Source organism: Cibotium barometz, chromosome 24 (genome assembly GCF_041138505.1).
Source record: "Cibotium barometz isolate CiBa-2024 chromosome 24, ASM4113850v1, whole genome shotgun sequence".
In the NCBI taxonomy this organism is placed as follows: domain Eukaryota; kingdom Viridiplantae; phylum Streptophyta; class Polypodiopsida; order Cyatheales; family Cibotiaceae; genus Cibotium; species Cibotium barometz.
In genome coordinates this window covers 2922954-2936549 of record NC_141069.1, presented here as the reverse complement: position 1 = coordinate 2936549, position 13596 = coordinate 2922954, and the positions used below count along the sequence as shown (strand labels likewise).

At 38.7% G+C, this 13596-nt stretch overlaps 1 non-coding gene across 1 annotated transcript; it reads right to left on the bottom strand.

Moving 5' to 3' along the window:
* Nucleotides 1-13488: 13488 nt before the first annotated feature.
* LOC147624807 (U6 spliceosomal RNA) lies at nucleotides 13489-13596 on the bottom strand. The gene has a single exon (XR_015269046.1). It is a non-coding gene; the product is annotated as a U6 spliceosomal RNA (small nuclear RNA).

Here is a 13596-nt window from a genome sequence, read left to right as displayed (position 1 = left end):
CATCTCCAATGATAAACGACCATGGCATCATGATCGAATGGCCATGGTGTCTTATTTTGGTTTTGGTATGGGTGTGGCATCGGTTGGGAACGGGTTGAGAAGGAAATGGGCATGGCCTTTTGATTAACAATTGGTGAGGCCGTGGAAAATTTCGAATGCCCGTTGGGCAGATGGCTAAGGAAGGAACGGCCAGGGCACTTCACTTTGTGTTTTGGAACGGCCATGGCAAACTTGGAATAGACGTGGCAAATCTGAACTTCTAAAGAGTGCCGCCGTGGCAAAAGCAAGTTGATATGGTCGTGGTAGTCAAACTCAAACATTAGTAGTATAAGCAAGAGCTTACTTAGCTCCCACACAAGGACATGGAAAGCTGGTGCCAAAAATTAGCATGGGTTTTTTTTTTTCAAAAAGAAATTCCTTTTAGCAAACATTTGATCTAGTATTTTTGGGGGGGCATTGGGTGAAAAACCAAAGCATCTATGATTAAAGATAACCAAACAATCATGAGAATGAAGAGATTAAATTTTAACCTACTATTAGCAAGGATATAAAAGAAATTGATCACTTCCTATCATTGAGAAGAATGTGGGGTAAACATCAGCTTCTTGAGATCCTTACAAGCAACCACACACACACACACGAGTAGATAAGCACACAAGAGAGATAGATGGCTGAATGTTCTTCTCTTCTCTTCTCTTCTCTTCTCAGTAACCACTAATATAAAGAGATAAGAGTACATACTATAAGGGAAATTACTCTTCTACTGTAACATACAAAAGTCGCTCCATAGTGTAAACCCAACCATATGAGCTGACGCTATAATTATGATGTTCTCTAGTAATCTAAATGTGGTTAACACGACGCAGCCACTCTAGTAATCCAAATGTGGTTGACACAAAGCCACTCTAGTAATCCAAATGTGGCTGACACACACCCTGTCATTCGTTGATAGTATATTAACCATAATCTCACCAACCATGCCAATGGCATAAGTTTGGAGCTATCATCATGGCATGTAACCAATAGAGCTACACTAGTTAAGCTCGATATCTCAACACTGCCCCTCAAGCTCAACTCTATACCCTGCACTCCGAGTAATCTCCTAAACTTGTGGAGATTCTCTATACCCAATGTCTTTGTGAAGATGTCAGCTAGTGCTTATTGATCATCTATGTTATGACACACCAAATCCACGTTACCTACTACTAGGACCTTCTCCCTCAAAAAGTGATAATGCACCTCAATGTGCTTTGTCCTAGTATGATACAATGGGTTATTTGTCACCAACTATATGCTGCTCATGTTATCACAATATATGATAACAACCCTATCCCAAAGGCACAATCATCTATTAGTAGATTCTATAACCAAGCTACCTCACATGCTGCCATAGTAGCACCCCTATATTTAGCCTCTGTACTTCGACAAAACAACCATTGATTACTCCTTTTTGCTCCAGCTAGCAGCAAGACTCCCAAAAGAAAAATGAAGCACAAGTAAATCTCCTATCTAAAGATACTACTTGCTATATGTGGATATCCATGCACCTATACATCTACCTATACTACTAGTTTCATGTGGATATCCATGCACCTTTACATGTACTCTGGCCTCGTAAAAAAGTCCATAGTATACTATACATAGTAGGGTTCTCCAAAAGATCACAAATATCTATAGCCAATTTTATGATATGCTCCAATGGCACTGAGATTAGCTTACAACTTATCATCCCATGTCCAAAGCTCACTAGCCCTATAAAAGCCAAATCCCTTGAGGTGAGCTAATAACCTTAAGGGATTTTGTTTTTGCAGAGTTAGTATACTTTGGACATACTACCTTTAATCCTGGGTATAGAGGTGATTAGAGGAAGTACTACGGCTCACCCAAATCCTTTATTTCAAACTTTCTCTTAAGGAGCATCTTCGCCTCATGAATGTCACCATTATTGTTCCCTGTGATAATTAAGTCATCAATACAGATGACTACTAAAACAATGCCCTTGTTTGTCTTTTTCACATAAAGTGATTTTTTTTTTTAGATACATAAAATACAATAGTGTTAAGATACTCTTCTATCTTGTCCCACCATACTCTAGGTGCTTGTTTCAAGCTGTACAAGGCTTTATGCAACCTACAAAAAAAACTCTAGGTGTGCATGGTCCCCATGTATCCTAGTGGTTGCACCATGAAAACCTCTTCTTGTGAATTTCCAAGAGTTATTGCTACATTGGTAGGGTGGGTAACACTACTCTTCCTCTTGATTGGGATATTATTATCTCAACTTCATCATATAGTTGAGGGCAATCATCTGTATATGCAAGGCCTTTCTAATTCTACAAACTTCATGATCACATTGGGTTCAATCCTCTTAATAACACTCTCTTTTGGATTCCCTCATCTCTTCAAGATTGATTTTATTCTTGAGACATAAGATTTCACCCTTTCTCCTTCTAGCTATACCAGGTTCATGAACTATATCCTCCATCAATCCTTATGTTGGGAAGTGTGTCCAAAACTCCTTCTTTAAATCATACCAATTACCAAATATTCCATCATTCTGTCTCTCATACCATTGAAATGTTGCACCTTTCAGGATGGTAGGGAATATGGCCTAGCTAGTGCTCATGGGTCTTGGCATTGTTGGCTAAGGAACTCTACCACATGAAGATTAGGGTCTTCATTGTTGTACTCACCTTACTCACCTTTGAAGATTGGTAGTGGGACAACATTCACATGATGATCATTCACATTTCTAGTTTTGCAATTTGGATGGGAATAGCTCCAATGGGATTTCTTGGGAGAGCCATGTTAGGAAATAACAAGGGTAGAGTATCTAGTTATCTTTCAACTCCCTCTTCTCTCTCTTGGGCTAACCTCAACCTTTTTCTTCTTTTTACTCTCTAAAAACTTTCCCTTGCTTGGTCAATGAATTGTTGATTTATTGCTTTTCCTCTGCATCATCTTCCGTCTTTCTCATGCTTACCTTTTATTACAAGTGCAAGAAGGCTCTTTCATTATAAAGGATTTCAAGATCTTCTAACTCATTCTTTATGTTCGGACAGAACCCTAATTTCATACCACTGCACAATGAAAGATACTTTTTAAAAGTCTTAAAGTGAATTTTGCAAGGAATGGCTATTATTGGTCTTGGTCCTCTCTAATATCCTAATCAAGTGTCAAAAGATTGTTTTGAACTCTATTTTATCAATTATCTCCCAATAAGTAGTTAATTGGATTGCTAACAAGTTATTGGGATTATCATTGGCATATTCAAGTTCCCACAAATCAATCCAAAGGATCCACTCGTACTTAGGTTTTTCTTTATTACTTGTCTCGAAGGAATTGGAGGCTTGATCTTCTTCTTTCTTCGCTATCTCCTTTCTCTCAAAGAGCAAACAATGTAACTATCAACAACCTTGTCTACTATCAGTCTCTTAGCTTCAAAATTTAGTTCATCATTCCAATGAAGGTCCATTCAAAGAAGTTATGAGTAAGCAGTAAGAAACTTGGCAAGAAAGTGGAAACCGTAACTCTTCCTTATGTAGGGCTTAAGGGAACTACTAGGATATGGAAACAAGGAGGAATGAACAATTTATAATAGCTTAATTTACCCAATAATATAAGCAACTCCTTCCTTAATGATTGAGGATAATGAGGATATTCCATATTGCATTGAACATATTTCAACACTTCGTGTGAGAATGGTGGTAATTATTAGGGGACCTATTCCCACTACCCGACCCAAAATAAGGGCTCAGTGGTGGTCCTCACATGTGCATGTGATTATCCTAAGCTCTAATTCTAGGACACCAGTCTAACTCTCTCAACATCTGTGAAAGAAGAAATAATGTGAATCAAGAAGCAAAGAGTGAGCTTCAATGTAGATGGACTTTGGAACTTGGATTTTATGTTTTAATATGTTATTGATAGCTTATTTCCCATAATTGGAGACTAACAATGGTACTCTTATGAGCAACATTTAAATACAAGGTACTTAAGAAACATTTAAATACAAGATACTTAAGTAAGAAAATAGATCTTATAATATAATTAAGATATTGAAACATTTAATCATTTAAAATTTATTTAAAAATATTAGAGCTTTCAGTTTATTCCCTCACAGATTTTAATACACTTTGTTTTAGATTATAGCATTTTGTAACTTCAGAAGGAAGATGTGGGTGTATTTTCATTGGCATAAGCTAAATCTTTTAGAAAATTCAAAATATGACATAGCTTGGTAGAGAATGATACAAGAAAGAGGGTTTATAAACAAAGTTTTTTTTTTCTTCAATGGGTTTACATCACGCATTGTTTTTTCTTGCAAGCATGGTTACATGCACCTAAAAGCTCAAGCTTCAATGTGATCTCAGAATTTTCCATAGGTGTGGTGATTTTGATGGTGTTGTAGGTATTGTGATGACTACCTTCTTTAAACCTAGTTGGCTTGGATCTTTTGCATCAAGCCATCCTCAAGTTACTACCTTAACCTTGGAGTTTCTAGAAATGGTGTAACCTCAAAATGTGGAGGTTTTTCTGTGAATAATTTGTGCAAGACTTTGAGGTGTTTTTTTTTTAAGACAAGCCCCTCCACTCTTTTTGAGAGAAAAAATTTCCCTTGTCTCCACAAGTCGAGTCTCAACTTTTTTCCTCTCCACATCTTCTAGGCTTGGGGAGAGTATCTTCTCACTTCTCCAAAGCTTACTCTTATATTCCCTCTTTGGTTCCCTTCCTTAACCTTAGCTATGGGTTTTCATGATGTGAAAAACTTTGACATGAAAAAATCTTTTTCGTGACATGAAAAACTTGTACTGATTGTACCATGAAAACCTTCAGCATGAAAAACTCTAATGTGAAAAACTCTTTTTTTCACAACATGAAAAACTCATGCACTGTGAGTTGGCCATACTGTGAAGAATTGGCCTCATTCGCTATAAATTAGTCATACTATGAATTATGAATTGGTCATATAATGAATTGGCCTCATACACTATGAATTCGTCATACTATGAATTTTGATTTGGTCGTACCGTGAAAAACTCTACCATGAAAGCTCATACAACACCCATATCGTGAAAAACTCTAGTGTATGAAAAACTCACACACCATGAATTGGTCATACTATGAAAAACTTCAATATGAAAAAATTCAACATGAAAAACTATTTTTCATAGCATAAAATGGCACAGAAAACCCTTTTGAGTAATGTAATCCAATCACAACACCCTATTATTGGCCATGTAATCCCTAGCATTCCAGTGAGGATCTTGGGAGGATTTTCATGGAATGAAAAATTATTTTCACAAGCATGAAAACTAGTTGGCTTGAAAAACCAAGTAACTTATGGATTTCATTTTTTTAGTTGTTTTTTATGCTCAATGCATACAAATTTCTTTGGGTTTTTTTGATGATCATGCCCTAAGCGTTCAGATTTCCTAAGCATGGGGATTATGCTTTTAAACTCATTCAAACCCAATTAATATAATATGTGGCAATTTTTTTATTTTTCATCTCTTGACTCTAATAAGCATGAAAACCAATGGATTAGTAAAATTCAAGAGTTTCTTATGTTTTTTTAATGATTTTTTGCTTGATTAGTCTTTCCTAATACCTTATTAACCTACTTATCTACTCTATTGTAAGAAAACTAATAACAAAACAAAACTAGATCTAAGCTCTAGGGTTATCTTAAACCTTTTTGTAGATTTTGAAAAAATATCTTAGATTTGCAACTCTTATATGCAACTATGCATTCTAAATGTATCTTGCTAGAGTTTGTAGCATGCTTTGAGAACACACACAAGTAAATAAATAGATTCACACAATAGATTTAAGGTAAAATAATAGAAAAACATAGAAAAATGGTCTACTTGTCTTTTTGCTCACTCACCTTTCCAACCCCAAGCAGGAAGTGAACACATCACTTATGGAATGCTCCAGAGAGAATAATTTAAGAATGGAGGCTGTGGCACCAAAAAAGTTGTGGCCTGTTATGGATCTCTCTACTAGAACTTTTTACTCCCTCTCATTCATAGAGAAAACAAGATTGAGACCCAACATATCGTGGAGGGAACTTACCAATGTGCCATAAATGGATGCAATATGTCATCTTTTAGAGAAAGTTCTATGTCACCTCCCAATCCTCTGTCACATCGGCTTGGTTATTATCTATTAGGTAGCCACACACTCCTCTCACACCTATGGTAGCTACACAAGCATAATAATAGAATAGAGAAGCAAGAGTAAGACTCAATTGCACAATGAGAGAGTTTGTTGTATTATAAGGACATAAGTGTTCACACACACTGTGGTTGTTGACTTCAAGGTGCCCATAAGTGGCCTAATTCTTTTATATGGTTGATCTCATAATGCATGTGTGAAGTACATTCATAAGATATTTAATCTAGCTTGCTACCACATGTTATTGGAGTAGGAATCATCATAAGTATCAGGCCATTATGGGCGGCCATCCAAGTTGTAGATTTAGACATTGTTGCTTTATAGCTTGATCATACATCATTTTAATGTGTCAATATTTTCTCTTTGATTGGGAGCATCAGCTTACAAACATTCTTTAGTCTTATCAAATGTCTTACAAAGTTACAAACTAGATACATACCCTTCCAGTTGGCACATCGAGTAGACACAATGATATTGATGGAATACCTAGTGCCAAGCTTGATAATTGTAGTTACTGTACGTCTAACTGAGAATGCAATGCCTAAAGGTTCGATTGACCTAGAGAAACTCAATGAAACCACATTGGTAACATCACATAGGTTAATGCTTTGGAAGTTTTGTAGAAAAAAATGGTTTGACCAAAATGTCAAACAGAAGGAACTTAAGAAAGGGGATCAATCCATTATATGTACGGTTGGTTCCAATAAGAAGAAAAGGTTGAAACATTGGGGTACGGGATTATTTAAAATCATCAAGATTAGCTCGGTGAGAATTGAGACCTTGATGGTGTCAAAAAGGAATGATACATCAATGGGAATAAGTTAAAAAAGTACTATGGACCCTGATCCAAGATATGCCAGCCCAGGTACATACAAAAAGGCCAGAGAAACAGTAAAAGGAAAGAACTAAAAAACAAACTAGAGATAAAGCTAAAGCTCATGAGGCTTAGGCCAAACAACAGTTCTGAAATAAAACCTTACATAATATGAACATAGCAACTCTAACTTCTCTAGAAAATGAGGACTTGGATATCAACCACCTAGGCTAAAGCTTTAAATCTCTACCTCTAGTAAATTGAGCATCTAGCATAGCATTGATTGATACAAAGGTAAGTCATAACTTGCTTTCCTATGAAACGTTGGAAGCCATGGTGAACCTTGAACCCATGATTGCTAAAGTACAAAATGTAAATTCATGTTTGGTACAAGCTAAAGGATTCTTAAAAGTTGATATTTCTCTCAGAAATAATCCTTTGGCTAAAAAGGTGATGATGGAAGAACAGATATACTCTGGAGCCCCATTAGAACCATGGAACAAGTCATCCATAGCTCAAAAGACTACTTCTTCCTAGTCTATTCACTCTTGCTTCTTGTGTCTAGTATCTACTCATTTAGGTTGTTGAGATGAAAATACTTGATTTTTACATGTGATCAAGCTTTTTGGTTGTGTCTTTGGGGCTATGAAAGATTATAGGAAACAAGTTCAAAATTGTAGATTGCACACAAGAAAAAGCCTCATATCTCTCATGAATGATGATGAGATGAGCAAACAATGGTTACTAAATGCGGTGCCCAACCCCTTACTTGATCAAATAGTTTGCTCTACAAGGTTGTAGAGCCCTTTCTTATGTGATTTAACAAATGCCATATCGCACCAACATATTTATTTTGGGTGCAGCATAATTGGGCTTCCATTTTTTGGGCTTCAAGATAGGCCTTTGGCAAAGGTATGAGTCACAAAGGATATGTAGGGTTTGCTCACTTTGTGTGTACAAGGTAGAACAATATACTCAATGCAATGCTTGGATTTCTCTAATATGTGTGCACACTTGATTCACATCCTTGACGAATATGAATACTGACACTTTCATCCAATGCAATGCTTGGCTTTCTCTAATATGTGTGCACCTTGATTCACATCCTTGAGGAATATGAATACACCGACACTTTCATCTTGTAAAAAGGAGGAAGATTTTGGCCATACACCACACACACACACGCACGCACGCACGCACGCACGTAAAAGCAAACATATATATATATATATACATATATATATACATACATATATATACATATATATATACATATACATATATATATACATACATATATATACATATACATATATATATACATACATATATATACATATATATATACATACATATATATATACATACATATATATACATATATATATATTTATACACACACACACACACACACACACACACACATATAAAGAGAGAGAGAGAGAGAGAGAGAGAGAGAGAGAGATACCATTTTCTTGAGATATCAAGCTCAACTAGGGCTACGGGCAGACATTGATGACCTGCCTAGGTGATAGCTTCCGCATCTACACCACTGGCATGGTTGGTGAGATTATGGGTGATATGTGGCCAGTGGGATGACAGGCTGTGTGGTGACAGACATTTTGGATTACTAGAGACTGGCATATTTAGTGGGATTCACATTATGGACCGACCCTTGTATGTTGTAGTAGTTGAATACTAACCCATATAGTGTGTACTCTTATCTTTATGTTATGTTGGTTGAGTAGAGAAGAAGAAGATAGAAGAAAATTCAGCTATCCATATCTCTCGTGTCTTGCTCTCTCGTGTGTGTGTGTTTGCTTGCTAGGGTTTGAAGCTCTCCCTCTCCCCCACATTCTCTTTATGGTATCAGAGCCTGGTTTGTGTGAGAGCTAAGGAGGCAAGCAAGAGGCAAGAACAAGCTAGGAAGGAAGTGGTACTACTACACAGGTAAAAGCACCATCATCTCTTTCCCCTTCTTGGTTTAGGTACAACACCCCCTCAGTAGCTTTGGGAGCTACACATCTCCGATTGAGGAGCTGCCTTCACTAGAGCTACAAGGCAGATATATTGTCCTATTGGACTATGTTTTTTCAGCCAGATTCGCATTGCGGGTGCACTACGGGCCCCGTTTTGCACTGCAGGGTATTTTTAATTTTCTGGAAGTTCTGATAGAGAACTTATTTTGCTCGAAATCTGGTTATTGTAGTGCAATAGTGCATTTTGGAAGTGTAGACAAGGTTTGCACATGTATTGTTGATACTGGGTGTATGTACATGTACTCTGGTCACATTTGGTGACACACAGGTTGTGCTGAAGTACCGCTACAAAAAGCAGCAGTTATAGGAGATATTGCTGTATTACAGGTTGCATACAGAAGTTGTTTGTTTGCAGATCTATGCTGATCATAGAAGAAAAGGCTTTAGGTGAGGATTCTTCTTCACAAAGAAAGAACACATAGAAACACGCCTTCTACTCTAATTCAAGGAGAGACCAAGGTGGTGGCCGACAAGGAAATCAGGATTCTTGACAACAACAATCCAATGATTCACAGCAGCAATCATACACAGGTGGAAGAGGCCAGTCTAGAGGCAGGGGTTGGCAAAGAGGCTGAGGTGGTTGGCAAAGAATTCAAAATGCGAATAGCATAGAGTGCTATTACTGTGGCAAAGCAGGACACATGGAAAAGGACTGCTGCAAAAAGCAGAATGGCATTAAAAGTGGGAAGTTACAGCAAGGCAACTATGCTTCATCTAGCAAACATGGAGGTGATAACAAAAGTGAGCAGCTGTTTGTGATGTAGCACATGCTTAGTTCCATAACAAGGGATGTGTCAAGATCTCAAGATATATGGTATATGGATTTTGGCACCTCTAACCACAAGACCAGTCATGCTAAGTGGTTTAGAGATATACAAAAAATAAAAAAAACCAGGTTATGTAGAAACAGGTGATGATACTTCGCATCCCATTACGCATGTTGGTAAAGTGCCATTGTCTATGCAGGATGGCAAAATGAAGTACTTGGTTGATGTACTTCATGTTCCGAATATTACAAAGAACCTGGTTTGTGTTGGACAGATGGTTGAGCAGGGTCTGCAAGTGAGGTTTAATCCTCAAGGATGTTTTGTGGAAGACTTCAAAAATAAGTGTCGCTTGGTTGCAAAGGGTAACAGAAATGGCAGGATGTTTACTTTGGATGTGAACATGCCTAAAATAAAGGCAGCCATGTTTGCGCATGGAGCAGGTGTCATTGCAGATATTGACATATGGCACAAGCGCATTGGTCCTATGAATGTACAGTGACTGAAGTCTATGTAGGCCCAAAATATTATTGCAAGTTTGCCAAAGTTTAAGGTGGACGGTATGCATAAGGTATGTGAAGCATGCCAACTTGGTAAGCAGGCCAAACATGCTTTCCCACCTGAAAAGCATGTCAGTGCAGGGCCATTGGTGGATGTCATACATTCAGATGTATGGGGACCGACCAAGACTGCAACAGTTATAGGTTGTTGCAGGTACTATATTACATTCATTAATGACCACACTAGGAAAGTGTGCGTTTATTTCATGAAGATGAAAAGTGAGGTGTTTGCTCACTTTCAGAGATTTAAAGCCTTGGTTGAGAAGGAAAAAGGCATGCAAATAAAATGCCTAAGATCAGATGGTGGGGGAGAATATTTCTCCAATGAGTTCAGTGATTTCTTGAGAAAGCAGGAAATTAAGAGGCAGTTTACGTGCATGTACACTCCGACAAAATGGTGTTACAGAAAGGAAAAACAGGCACATCGCAGAAGTGGTACGTGCCTTGATATACATTATGAATAGGACGCTCACTGTAGCTGTTCATGGTATGACTCCTGAACAGAAGTTTACAGGCATGAGACCGGATGTGTCTCACTTGTTTAAAAGTGTTTGGATGTATTGCATATGTACATGTTCTTGATGAAGTGAGAACAAAGTTGGATCCAAAGGCAGAGAAATGCATCTTCATTGGTTATGTTATGGAGCAAAAGGGTTATAGATGCTATAACCCTACCACTCGTGAGATGCGAGTAAGCAGAGATGTCTTCGATGAGATGAGTAGCTGGTATACACCAGTAGTGAAGGCAACAGAAGATGCAGATGTAAGAATTGCTGATGTTGCACCGCATGTAGAGCAACAATCATAGGTGCTAAGTGGACCTGGGGAGTCCTCGAGTAGTGGATCCAATATTAGCCCATGGTCAGGCAGGTTGAGGAATGATGTAGGTACACATGTATCACGGAAAGGGAAGGAGAAGGTAGATTAACCTTTTGTTCCTGATTTGTCAGCAGGTCACTCATATGTGAATGGTGACTCTTGTGGCTCTGAGCAGAGCCTTGATGAGGAGCTTGGCATTTCGTCTGTGGTTACTCTTAGTGTAAGGAGAACCAGGGCTATTTTGAGGACACCTGGCAGTGATCCAATTGTATGTAGGTCTACGAGGGTTAGATACCCTGTTGACAGGTTGAGATATGATGGATATACATCCCATCATTATGCTTACATGGTAAAAGCAATACAAGAGGTTAAACCCACTTGCTTTGATTAGGCAATTGGAAATAAGAAATGGGAAGATGCCATGGATGAGGAGATGGCAGCATTGGATGCAAATGCAACATGGGAGTTAGTGCCTTTGCCTAAGGAAAAGAAGGCAATTGGATATAAGTGGGTGTATAAAGTCAAGCAAAATGCTGATGGTTCAGTGAGTAGGTACAGGGTAAGATTGGTTGCCAAGGGCTACGCGCAGACTTATGGCATAGACTACGAGGAGACATTCAACCCGGTTGCAAGAATGGCAACCTTGAGAGCTATCATTGCTATGGCTGCACAGTGAAGGGTTGGTCTTTACATCAAACGGATGTAAAGAATGCTTTCTTGCATGGTGATTTGCAAGAAGAAGTGTACATGATGCAGCCACTAGCTTATGAGAGTGATGCACATCCAGATTTTGTGTGCAGGTTACGGAAAGCCTTGTATGGCTTGAAGCAGGCACCCAGAGCATGGTCAAACAAGATTGGGGAGTATCTTGTTACCATTGGATTTCAGATATCCAATGCAGATTTTTCACTATATGTGAAAAAGACAGATAGAGGGATCATGCTATTAGTCATCTATGTGGATGACTTGATTATCACTGGTGATAGTGATGCAGACATACATGATGTCAGGATGCTTTTGAAGCAAAAGTTTGAGATGAAGGATTTGGGTGAGCTGCAGTATGTCTTGGGCATAGAGGTGGTGAGATCACCTCATGGTATTTTGCTATTTTGCAGAGGCAGTATGGCTTGTGCATGTTATCCAAGTATGGTATGACAGGATGTAAGCCTATTTCATTGCCATTGGAGCAGAACACAAAGCTTTTCGCAGATACAGGTGAGCTTTTGGAGGACCCCACTACATATAGGCGCATAGTGGGTAGTTTGATCTACATGACCATTACAAGGCCAGACTTGAGCTATGTTGTTAGACTTGTGAGTCAATTTATGCAGGCCCCTAGGAAGCCACACTTGGATGCGGCTAGACGGATCCTTAGGTACATAAAGTCCACAGTTGATTATGGACTTTTCCATGAGACTGGTACAGAGATACAGTTGCATGGGTACACAGATGCTGATTGGGTTCGTAGTATTGTGGACAAGGGATCTACCAGTGGTTTTATGTTCTCATTTGGGAGTGCTATTGTGAGTTGGAGCAGTAAGAAGCAGCCAACAGTTGCCTTGTTGAGTATAGAGGCAGAGTACAAGGGTGCTGCTATGGTAGCTTATGAGGTAGCTTGATTTCAGAAGCTACTTGGTGACATGGGAGAGCCCGTGGTAAGGCAATTGTCATATATATGTGACAACATGAGCAGCATACAGTTGGCCAGTAACCCAGTATATCATGTTAGAACGAAGGACATTGAGGTGCATTATCGCTTTGTGAGGGAGAAGGTTCTAGCAGGAGATGTAGATCTGGTATATGTCAGCACAGAGGATCAGGTGGGTGACATCTTCATGAAGGCATTGGACACAGAGAGGCTCCACAGGTTTAGGAGCTTACTTAGAGTGCAGTGTGTGGAGTTAAGCTCGAGGGGGAGTGTTAAGATATCGAGCTCAACTAGTGCTACATTGGACATTGATAACCCACCTGGGTGATAGCTTTCGCATCTACACCATTGGCATGGTTGGTGAGATTATGGGTGATATGCAGCCAGTGGGATGACAGGCTCTGTGACAACCATTTTGGATTACTAGACAGTGGCATAGTTATAGCGCTAGCTCATTTAGTCGGGTTCACATTATGGACCGACCCTTGTATGTTGTAGTAGTTGAGTACTAACCCATATAGTGCGTACTCTTATCTTTATGTTATGTTGGTTGAGGAAGAAGAAGAAGTTAGAAGAAAATTCAGCTATCCATCTCTCTTGTGTCTTTCTCTCTCTTGTGTGTGTGTGTGTTTGCTTGCTAGGGTTTGAAGCTCACCCTCTCCCCCACATTCTCTTTACATTTCCCGATTTGTGCGTGGCATTCTTGCACAGGGGCCATGCTAATCTTCTCTGAATCATTCCAATTTTATTAGTTTTCTTTCATTTTTTCAGGT